Raw genomic sequence first — 10744 nt, forward strand, 5'->3', positions numbered from 1 at the left:
TCTTAATAAAAGAGGAATAAAGTTAAGGGGTGCTTGGCTGGCTCAGTCAGTGGAGTATGTGACTCTTGATCTCAGAGTCATGAGTTCACGCCCCACATTGGGCGAAGAGTTTACTTAAAAAAAAAAAGAGTAAGTTAAAAATTACCTGTTCTGTTTTTTTTGTTTTGTTTTGAACAAAAATGTTATGTGGGTGGATGAGTGGATGGATGGATGGATGAATGAGTAGGTGATTGAGCAACATAGCAAAATGTTTACAATTATAACATGATCTAGGGCATGTGAATATTCACTGCTCAGTCCTTTCAGCTTTCTGTATGCTTGGACATTTTTGTAATAACACGTTGGGAACAACGTGACCATGTTTTGTTGCATTTCCTCCCCTGTATGCTAGTCTGGGGACTAGCCTATCTCAGCCTCTAGGTTCATGAGTCCCCTCCCCTTCTCTCTTTTTAAGTCACTCTCACCTTTGAGAATCTGAATTCTCTGGACTAGTTCCCAGAAGAATTTATTATTTATTTTTAGTTAATCACACAGTTATCAACGTTTTGCATGCAAGGACTTGTTTAATCCTCACAATGACCCTGTTGGGAAAGTGCTCTTATCATCACCGACCTGAGCCACAAGTTGTGCATCACATCTTCAGGGCCCTTCCCTCAACCCCAAATTAGGATCCCTTGCTGGAGGGCTGGGACATGGAACTATGCTAGAGCTGTGGGGACATGGGGTTTCTCTAGGACCCAGCATGGGGCCTCGCAACGAACGTTTGTTGAGTGACTGAATGAACATTGCACAGGCTTGTGGCAAAGGTCGCCATGCACTCATAGCCTCCCCACCAGAAGATAACAAGGCATCTCTGAGGGCCCGACCACGGCAGACCTGAGCTCAGCAGAGGAGGTGCTCCCTGCAGAAGGGATAACCGAACGACATAACTGTCAGTTCCTCAAAGGTGAGAGCATGAGTGTCTGACTCCCATTCTCCAGCAACCCTCTCAGGGGACTGGTCCTTAGGGGTGATCAGGGATGTATCCAAACAAGATGTCCACATCATGGGGCAGGGGTCAGGCTTTATAGGTAGACAGGCCTGGGTCTGGATTCTGTCTCTGCCTCTTTCTTAGCTGTGTGGCCTCAGCCAAATCACTTAACTGCTTTCTGTCTGTTTTTTCACCCAAAACCAGGTCAAAACAATCCCTACCTTATAGGGCTTTAGGGGGGAGGGGTTAAGAGAATCAACATGTACAGAGTACTTGGCTCATAGTAAATAAGACGTGGTAGGTGTTGCTGCTATTTAGGCTTCAGTGTGTGGACACAGCATTTGCTGCCCAGTGACACTGGCCTTCCCAGAAAACATCCTACTGGCGCCAGCCTTGAGGGTTTTCTCTCAAAAGCACCACCACATAGGGTTGACATCTTGTAAAGGCCCATTTACCAGCTCAGGCAGCATGGACAGTTTAACTGGTTGATGTCAAATCGAAAGGGGGGTGGTGGTGTCCAGCTGAATCCCCTTTAAATGATGGACAGTCTTTTAAGGATATGTGCTCTTTTGCTGGCCGCTTGGGATGGTGGAATCACATCGTTTGCCAGCTAGTTCATTTGAGGCAAGATGTGGGGATCCAACTGGCCTCAGCATCCTCCTTCCATAACATGGGAGTGATAGCGACAGTGGTGCCTAATCTGATCAGTTGTCAAGAGTGTTTCACTGTACATTGTACGGGGGGCATATTTATCAGATAGTCTTATCCTTGGGGTGCCTGGGTGGCTCAGTCGTTAAGCGTCTGCCTTCGGCTCGGGTCATGATCCCAGGGTCCTGGGATCAAGCCCCGCATCGGGCTCCGGGGAAGCCTGCTTCTCCCTCTCCCGCTCCCCCTGCCTGTGTTCCTTCTCTCGCTGTGTCTCTCTCTGTCAAGTAAATAAATAAAATCTTAAAAAAGAAAAAGATATTCTTATCCTTGTTTTACAAATGAGGAAATTGATGATGCTGTAAGACTGTGCACAGTCACCCAGCTAGCAAGAGGTGGGAGCTGGGACTCCGCCCCACCCTGGTCTTCCAATGCCACCACATCACCCAGCTCCCCTAAATTGCCAGGCTCTGCCTGTGGCTGCCTTTGACCCATGATCTTGGGTCTATCCCAGGTGACCCAGGGATTGATTTCCCAGGAAATATCAGAATCCCCAAGGGGTGCTTGTCAGAAATGCCGAATTTGAATCTCTTGAGAGCAGGGGATTAGGAATCTTCATTTTAAGCCAGCCCTGCTCTGCAGTAAGTCCGAGGGTCTCTGGACTCTGCTTTTCATTTCTGGACATAAATGCCCATCCTCTTCATGCCAGAGGCTGCCTTTTTGTTTCTTAGAGTATCAGGGGGACAGAAAGCATTCACAGGAAAAGGAGTTTGAGAACATCTGATGGTGCAGGTGCATTTTTCCCCCCGCTTTCAAGGCTTCCTTAAGGCAGGTAGTAGAAAATCGTGGGAGGTCGTATAAAACACACAGGCTCTGGAGTCAGAATTGCCACGTGGGACAAATCAATCTCCAGGCCTTAGTCTTCTTTCTGTAAAATGGGCAAGCTAAAACCAACATTCCAGGGGCACCTGGGTGGCTCAGTCGGTTAAGCATCTGACTCTTGATTTCGGCTCAGGTCATGATCTTGGGGTCCTAAGAACAAGCCCCCCCACCCACCCAGGGCTCCTCGCTCAGTGGGGAGCCTGTTCTCTCCCTCTCCCTTTGCCCCTCCCCCCACTCATCCTCTCTCTCTCTCAACTAAATACATCTAAAAAAATAAATAAAACCAACCTTCCAGGATCATTGTGAGAATTAAATAAGCAGACACATCTGCAGGTTCTTGCCCTCCTAGCACTTACTGCGGTGTGTTTAAAATGTTAAAAATTTGTCCCACAGGGGAACCTGCGTCTGCCTTTGGCTCAGGTTATGATCCCAGTGGGATGGAGCCCCATGTCAGACTCTCTGCTCAGCGGGGAGCCTGCTTCTCCCTCTCCCTCTGCTGCTCCCCCTGCTTGTGCTCTCTCTCTGTCAAATAAATAAATAAAATCTTTTTTTTTTTAAAGATTTTATTTATTTATTTGACACAGAGAGACACACAGAGAGAGGAAACACAAGCAGGGGGAATGGGAGAGGGAGAAGCAGGCTTCCTGCCAAGCAAGGAGCCCGATGCAGGGCTCGATCCCAGGATCCCGGGATCATGACCTGAGCCAAAGGCAGACACCTAACGACTGAGCCACCCAGGTGTCCCTAAATAAATAAAATCTTAAAAGAAAAAAAACTTTGTCCCACCAGTATACCCCCAGCTCCTAAGATGTCTCTGGCGCAAAGGTGTGGGGAAGAGATAACATTTATAAAGCCCACCGGGCTCACAGCTGATCCTCAATAAATCAAACACACACATATGTACGTGTTATACATACATACACACCTGTAAGTACGTGTGTGTATAAATACAAGCGCATGTGTGTGTGTACGAAATTAGGAGGGGGAAAGAAGGACATTTGAGAGAACTCTCACGGGGTGTGGGAGCCCTGTGGAATCAGTGCGGGCGGTGGTAGCCAGGATAACACTGTATTTGGAATCAGCAGCTCTGGATTCAAGTCCAGTCTGGGCCCCAGCCGCTCTGAGGCAGTGCCCAGGGATGTCTTACAGCCCATCTCTCTGGTTCATCTCCCTTTTCCTACTGGGTCGTCTAAGTAGCCTCAAATCCTTTCGGGAAAGATCTCCAACATAAAACACCAGCCGACTGAGGTCTGATGCCTCTCTGAGCCATCGGTGAAAAGGGCACAAAGCAGCTGGGGTTTGGGGGGGAGCCCTGTCTGAAAGCACCCGGCAACGCGGGGGCTTTTTACACCTATGGGGAAGGGCCGAGGCGCTAAGTTCGACCAGCATCAGCCCAGAAATACAGACCTGCCCAACGAAAAAGCCCTAAAAGGGAAGGCCACGTTTCAAGAAAATAAAGGTGGATTCCAGGCATGAGCTTTCCGCGGGGCAGGGGGACTTCCCCGCCCCCAGGTGCGCAGCCCGCGCCGCCCACCCCGGGCGCGAGGCGAGGGAAGCCGCGCTCTAGGACCCGAGGAGGAAGAGCTGCAGGGAGACGGTGCCTCCAACGGGTGCTGCCGCGAGCGGCCGGCCGAGGGGGCTGGAAATGAAAGTAAAGCGCTCTGGAGCCACATGGACCGAGCTGCCGGGGCGGCGGCGCCGGGAGCAGGATGCGGCCGCCCGTAATTAAATAGCATTTACTCTTATTATTACTAATAATAATAACGTAATCATACCTCTAGTCATAGCATACCATTTATCGGGCTCGGCGCAGGCCCGCGGGGAGCGCAGCCCGGCCGAGGTGAGTGCTGCGCGCGGCCCGAGCCCGGCGGGGCAGAGGCCGGGGCCCGAGTGGGTCCCGGCGGCCGGCGCGGGAGGGCTCAGGGGCGCCCGGGGGCCGCGCCGGGCCGGGAGGGGGCGCGGGGAGCCGTGGCCAGGCCGGAGCTGCGCGGGGCCACCCGCAAAGTGCATTTTGCAGAAATGAAGAAAGAGCCGCCAAATCCTCATTTCCTCCTTTTGGGGGCTCCCCCTCCCCGTCCCCGTTCCCTGCCCCAAAGTTTCAAAGTTGTGCGGCCGGGGGCACCTGCCGCTGGGTGATTTGGCCGCCCCTGCAGCTCCCAGGGGGGTGCCTCGGAATTTTCTTCCGTGGGGGGCTCCCGCCTCGGCGTCCAGAGCTTTGGGGTGCGCTGATGCTTTGCCGGCCCCCGCGAAGGGGGTCGAGGGGGCTGGCAGGGGCGTCTCTGGCAGCGCGCCCCTTCCTTTTGTGTGCGCCTTGGCCCCGCAGCGCCAAGAGTTGAAGGGACCGCAGCAAGGGCCGAGGACCGCGGCCGCCGACGGGTCGCCTTTGCCGGCTGCGGCGGCCACGCGAGCCCGGGGATCCGGGGCCTGCGGCCCGGCCCGGGGGGAGGGGGCGGCAGGAAAGGGGGGCGCGGTCTGGGCAGGGGGGCATTTCCGGTCGCGAGATCCATCCCTGGGCTCCGAGGCCTGAGCGGGGCGGGTCGCCGGGCTGGGAGTGCGCGGGGACTGGGGTGGGGGGAGGGCAGCTCCAGCGCCTGGGGGGCGCCCCCCGGAGATCGGCGCCCCGGAGTCACTGACCCAGGCCTCGGACCTTCCTCCCACCGTCAGCGGGTCTCAGGGACTCCCCCACCTTCCCTCCCCGGGCCTGCTCCCTCCTTTCCCCTCTTTCCCTTTAAAATCTCTCTGGCTCGGATGTTTATAAGGTGCCTGGTTTGGGGGTCTTTCACAGAGACAAAGCAGTTTTCCCAGGAGGAAAAAAAAAAAACAAACAAAAAAACGTCGAAACGTTCCCTCTGCCCCTGATGGCTGTGGTGCCAACATGGCATCAATGGGGAAGAGTAGGGGCTGGGGCCAGGAAAGGGGGCTGGGGAGTCTGGGGCTGGAGAAGGGGGCTGGGCCTGGACTGGGGGACTGGGGGCCCCTAGCAGCTTTGCCGGGGATTTCAGTTCCCTGGGGTTGCTCACAGAGACTTTGGTGTCTAGGTACTAGATTTTGAACCCCAACTTCTTACCATTTTCCTCAGCATCTGCAATTCATCCAGTCCCATGAAAATAGCAGAATGCAGATCCTTGGATTTTCACACAAATGGGATAATTATAGTACATTTAGCAACTGTTGGACACAAAATTCCAGCGGAATCTTTACTTCTACTACCAAGACTACTACTGTCCCTCTCTCCACATACAACCATACCCACCAAAGTCTTCTTTCCCCATTTGGACTTCCTGTAGAAATTGGACTGCGAGGGAGAAATGATGCCTGGCCAAAATGCTATTGTGGCAGGTTTGAGGTGTGGGGTACCTTAAGCTGGGAAGGAGAAACCTGTGTTGAGGAGGGATGAGATCTGAGGATGGGAGAGAGATTTTGTGGTCCCTGAGCTGGAACCAGGTTTGTGTTCCACGGAGGCTGTGAATTCTAGGCTGTTGGCTTTTTGTTTGGGATGGACAATTAAGAATGCGGGTGTGGGTGGATTATTGGGGGCTAAGAAGCTCTGTGGGATGAGCTAGTCTCTAGGTATAAGAAAGTTAAGGCGTCAGTAGGTTTGGATTTGAGACTCTGAAAATAATAATCCCTTAAATAGAACTTTTTAGTGTATAACAAAAGGGCTTTCACATATGCCGGCTCATCTGCGCTCCATAGCAACCATGTCAGGTAGACATTATTCAATCCTCGTTTTCCAGATGAGAAACCTGAGGCTTCTAGAATCGAGTGTCCCCCTGGAAAGTCACATAGCAGAGCTAGGATTCCCACTTAGTTTTCAGACTCCAAATCTTCAGCCTTTCCCAGAGGCCTGGGCCGCCTTAGCAAGTTAGATTTTGAACGCCTTCTGTGAGCATGGTGAGATGCTGTGGGGCAGGCTTGGGGTTGAGTTTGTCACCTAGATTCTGGCTGGAAAGAGAAAGTCAACTCTAGTAGAACCCATGAGAGGACCAAGACATGCTCAGTACTGGAGTCAATGCAGTGGGAGGGAGCAGAAGAGAGAGCTCTCAGGGTAACCTGGAAAAGTTAGAAAAGGCTTCCTCCGGCAAGTGGATCTTGAGCTTGACAGAATGGGGAGGTTTGGCTGGGGGAGAGAAGAGGAAAGGAATTCCTGAGCTGGCCATAGTTGCTTCTGTGCCGAGAGGCTGATGGATATTCTGACTCTTACAGTGGTTCCATGAGGGGGTGGGCATTTTTATCTTCATTTCACAGATGGAAAAACTGAGGAATGCAGGATTCATGTGGCTGGCCCGATGTCAGCCAGCTGGATTGGAATCCAGGCGTATGTGACTGTTGAATGTACTACATCAGGATTGGTGTCAGGATTGGCTCACCTCCATTTCAAATGTGTAGACAAAGAACAGAGACCAGGACAGTCTGATTTGGTAAATGCAATGGGGGTGGGGGAGTTTTACTGAACTCCCTTATATCCCAGGGCCTCACGGGGCTGGCCCAGTGAAAGGACTTAGGAGATTTCTGGAAGCATGCCTGGAGAAGGCAGAATGGTGGTGAAGGAGGACTGGGCTCTGAGTATGAAATCTAAGTTCACTTCCTCAGTGCCTAAGGGTGCCTGACAAGGAGCTTGTCCTTTGGAAAGGAGAACAATATGGGTGATTAACCTGAGCTTCCCAAGGGCAGACACTGGGTCTGATTCACCCCCTGTGCCCTAGGCCCCAGTGGAGGTGCCCGGAGGACACATTCAGCCAACGTGTTGTCCAGTGTAGGGGAGGAAGGGTGTTTTTTTTTTGTCTCTGGGGTGAAGGTCTTCCTAGAAGTGCCATTTGAACATTTGGGAGGTGGGTTCAGAAAGGCCAGAGAAGGCATCCTGGGGAGAGGCAGTGAGCCGGGCAAAGGCAGGGCAGTGTGAAGAAGGAAGCGGCAGGTCATCTGGTCCTGCCACGCGTGGGGGGCAGGCATGAGTTCACGTCCCTTGGGCTCTCTGGCCCCAAATTTCCCTTTCTAAAAATGAGCCCTGCGGTTTGATGGTGTGTGATGGTGACCTGTGGGGAGAAGCCCAGTGTCCGGGAGTCAGGGCAGGAGAGTCAGAAGAGAGGAACTACACGTGGAGGGGTTTTAAAATTTTTAATCATGTAGCCGTTACCCAAGCCAGCATTTCCTATAGCCCGGCCCTGTTGTGAGTGCTTTTTTCCTAGATGAGCTTACTTAACCTTCACAGCAGCCGTACAGGGAAGCACTGTAATTGTCCCCATTTTACAGATGAAGAAACTGTCAAGGGAGGTTAAGTGGCAGAGCTGGAGAGCAGAGCCAGGCAGCCTGGCTCTTGAGTTGGCTCCGCGTGGGACTAGGGACTGGGAAGGACGGGGCGGAGGGAGTGACCAGGCGGGCAGTGGTAACTTTAGGTGGCAGAGGTGGAGGTGTCCTCTGAGGAAGTCTGGCTGCAAGCCGAAGCTGGAGCTTCAGGAGCCTCAGCCTGGGCTGATGAAGTGACTGCTACGTGTCAGCTCCCAGGAGCCCCCACAGAAGCCAGCTCCTTTCATCATGTTTAATGGCCCATAGAAAACGGGCTCGCTTTCCTTTCTCTGTCATCACCAGCTACGGGGCTCCTTCCTGCCTTATTTATTTCCCTAGGAAGTCTGTTTCTCGGCTAGCGCCCTGATGGCTTCTGCAGGTGTGTGAGCACCATTTCCCCGTCAGGCTGTGGGGGCCACTGCTGCGTTCAGAAGCTGGCTGTGGCCGACTTCAGTCCAGCCGCGGGTCCCGGGCCCCCACCCCGAGCTTGATGGCAGCAGTGGCCGTTCGGGACACCAGCCACCACGTACTTAAGGCTGCCGTGTGCCGGCCCTGTGCTTGGCACTTTCTGGGCCTTCTCTGCCTGAATCCACTCAACAACTCTCTGAGGCAGGAACGAGTTTTAGCAGCCCCATCTTGCAGATGAGGAGACAGGGTCCAAGATCACCAGCCTGTGGTGGAGCCGGGACTCAGGGGGTCAGAGGGGGCCAGGCATTTTGCACTCCCGAGCCCAAGGTCTTTGCCGCTCTGCAAGAGAGGTGCCTTCAGGGTATTTTGTTTTGTTAGTCAGTCATCTCTGCGTCCAATGTGGGGCTCAAACTCGCGACTCCGAGATCAAGGGTCGCGTGCTCTACCGACTGAGCCAGCCAGGCGCCCCACGAGTTCTTTTAGTCTCCATGAAGCTCTTATCTCTCTGGAAATCTCAATTATCTATCATTTGTATTGTGCTTTGGCCCATATTCTCATGAATCCTCTTGACACTCCTTTAAAAGGCAAGAAGTCCCTGTTTTGCAGAAGAAGAAAGTGGAGGGGTCACCCGCCCTCCAGCTCTTCCTACCCTGTCCACACTGTGACTTGGAAAGGGAAGGTCCCACATTCCCTGGGACTGAGAGCCATGTCTTCCGAAGTGCTGGGGACAGCCAGTGAGCATCCATTGATCACTTGCTGTGAGGGCTGCAGGGGAGGTTGAGGCTGACCCTGCTGGGGTATACAGAGGTTCATCTATGCTTTTGTTCTCTGGAGCATTTGGTGTCATGCCCTGTCTGCCTGCAGGCAGAGGAACTTAGGGCAGGGAGTCCAAAGTCCTCAGTTTCATTCCCAGCTCCAGCACACACTAGCTGCGTGTTCTGGGGCACATATTGTCACTCTTGGCCTCAGTCTCTTGTTCTGTGAAATGGCCTCACCGATTCAGTCCCATCTTCCCTGGGTGTGCTGTGAGACTCAAATGAAGAGAATTTGAAAACCATAAAGACCACTGGTGTGACAGCATGCTTATGGTGGCCATAACCTCCAGAATGTTCCTGAATCTTCTCCACTGCCTACCTTGATCTGGGCCCAGACCACTGCAGTAGCTTGCTAACACTTCTCCCAGCTTCCCCTCTTTTAATCTACCCTCAATGCAGCAGCCTGACGGATCTTCTCAAGATTTAAATGGGACTTTGTCACTCCTCTGCTGAAAAGCTTCCAGTGGCTTCCTGACACACACAGAATGCAATGCAGTGCTGGCTCCCCAGTCTGGCCTGCAGGTAGCTTTCTAACCAGCCTTACCTGTCCCGTCGAAACGTGCTTCCTACTCGGCTTGCCCTCACTTCTAGTGCCGTAGTCACACTGGCCTTCTGTCTTTTTCTCGAACATGCTGAGTTTGGTCCCACCTCAGGGCCATCACCTTTGCTGGACCCTCTGCTGGTGCACGCTTACCTACCTTCTGTGTTCCCATGGCGGGCTCCTTCTTGTTTCTCTTAAATGCCGCCTCCCCGAAGGGCCATCACTCCCTGCCACGTTTCCGATTTCAGTTTGCTTGTAACTCTTCTCTGTAGCTTTACTTGTCGTGTGCATTTAACATTGGCCTGTTTGTCTTCCCACGCCTGGACCTCATGTTCCACAAGGTCAGGGACTCTATTAACCTCGCTCCCCCAGCATGTAGCAGAGCCCCTGGCACATCAAGGTGCTCTGTGGTTATTTGTTGAATAAATGAGTAATAGTAGCAGGGTGTCCGGAAGAGCTCTTGCCAAAAAAGAACGGCCTAGATAGATAGAAACTGAAAAGGAATTGGTGTTGACTGATCAGAGAGCACTTACGGGGTAATTTTGTAAGTAGCCAGGTGCTGTATAACAGTATGGCTGCAGGAGAAACACAAATGTTTGACCTCCTCTTGGATACGGGGGTCAGGGGCATGCTGTGTACATTTTCAAAATCGTCTTGCAGGGTGGGTATATCATTAGCTCCATCTCCCAAATGACAAAACCGAGGCTCAGAGAGGTGCCCTCAAAGCTAGGGCGGGGCTGTGCTGGGATTGGAACCGGGTCTCCCGGACCCCTGGAGACAGAGTTGTGGGTTTGAACCCTTCCCATGCAGTGTGGCCCCCCAAGTAGCCGTGAGCGGAAGACAAGAAAGTAAAAGCGCTTTGTAACCAGAGCTCTGCAGGTGGGGAGGGGTTATGCTCTGCCGCTTGGTTTGGCTTCGAGTGGGGCCTTGGGGGAGGCCTGAGGGAAGTTTCCTGAACTTTGGTTTCTGTTCAAGGTAGCTAAAAGAAAACACACTGCAAGTTGCTGAGGCCTGTGGGCGGTCCATTTCTCGAGGTCATTCCTTGAGGTGGTTTCTGGGGGAGCCTGATGCAGTGTTAGTACTGCTAGCTTTCTTCCTCAGCTGCTGGGTAGCCTTGGGCAGGTCAGAGACTCCCCAAGCCGCACTTCTGTTTAAGACTTTTTTTTTTTTTTTTAAAGATTTTATTTATTTATTTGA

General features: G+C 52.8%; 1 protein-coding gene and 1 long non-coding RNA gene across 2 annotated transcripts in view; one reads left to right on the forward strand and one right to left on the reverse strand.

Annotated features, from left to right (window-relative positions):
• LOC145721388 (uncharacterized) overlaps positions 1-10744 on the reverse strand; it is a 185703-nt gene that overhangs the window by 58671 nt on the left and 116288 nt on the right. The gene's annotated exons all lie outside the window — the stretch shown is intronic.
• Positions 4048-10744, forward strand: part of ZC3H7B (zinc finger CCCH-type containing 7B) — a 56248-nt gene continuing 49551 nt past the window's right edge. Inside the window, exon 1 of the mRNA XM_081822527.1 lies at positions 4048-4337. The gene's annotated coding sequence lies outside the window, so the exon portion shown is untranslated. The remainder of the gene's footprint in view (positions 4338-10744) is intronic.

Source organism: Leptonychotes weddellii, chromosome 5, assembly GCF_054177405.1.
Source record: "Leptonychotes weddellii isolate Sample4059 chromosome 5, ASM5417740v2, whole genome shotgun sequence".
Taxonomy (NCBI): domain Eukaryota; kingdom Metazoa; phylum Chordata; class Mammalia; order Carnivora; family Phocidae; genus Leptonychotes; species Leptonychotes weddellii.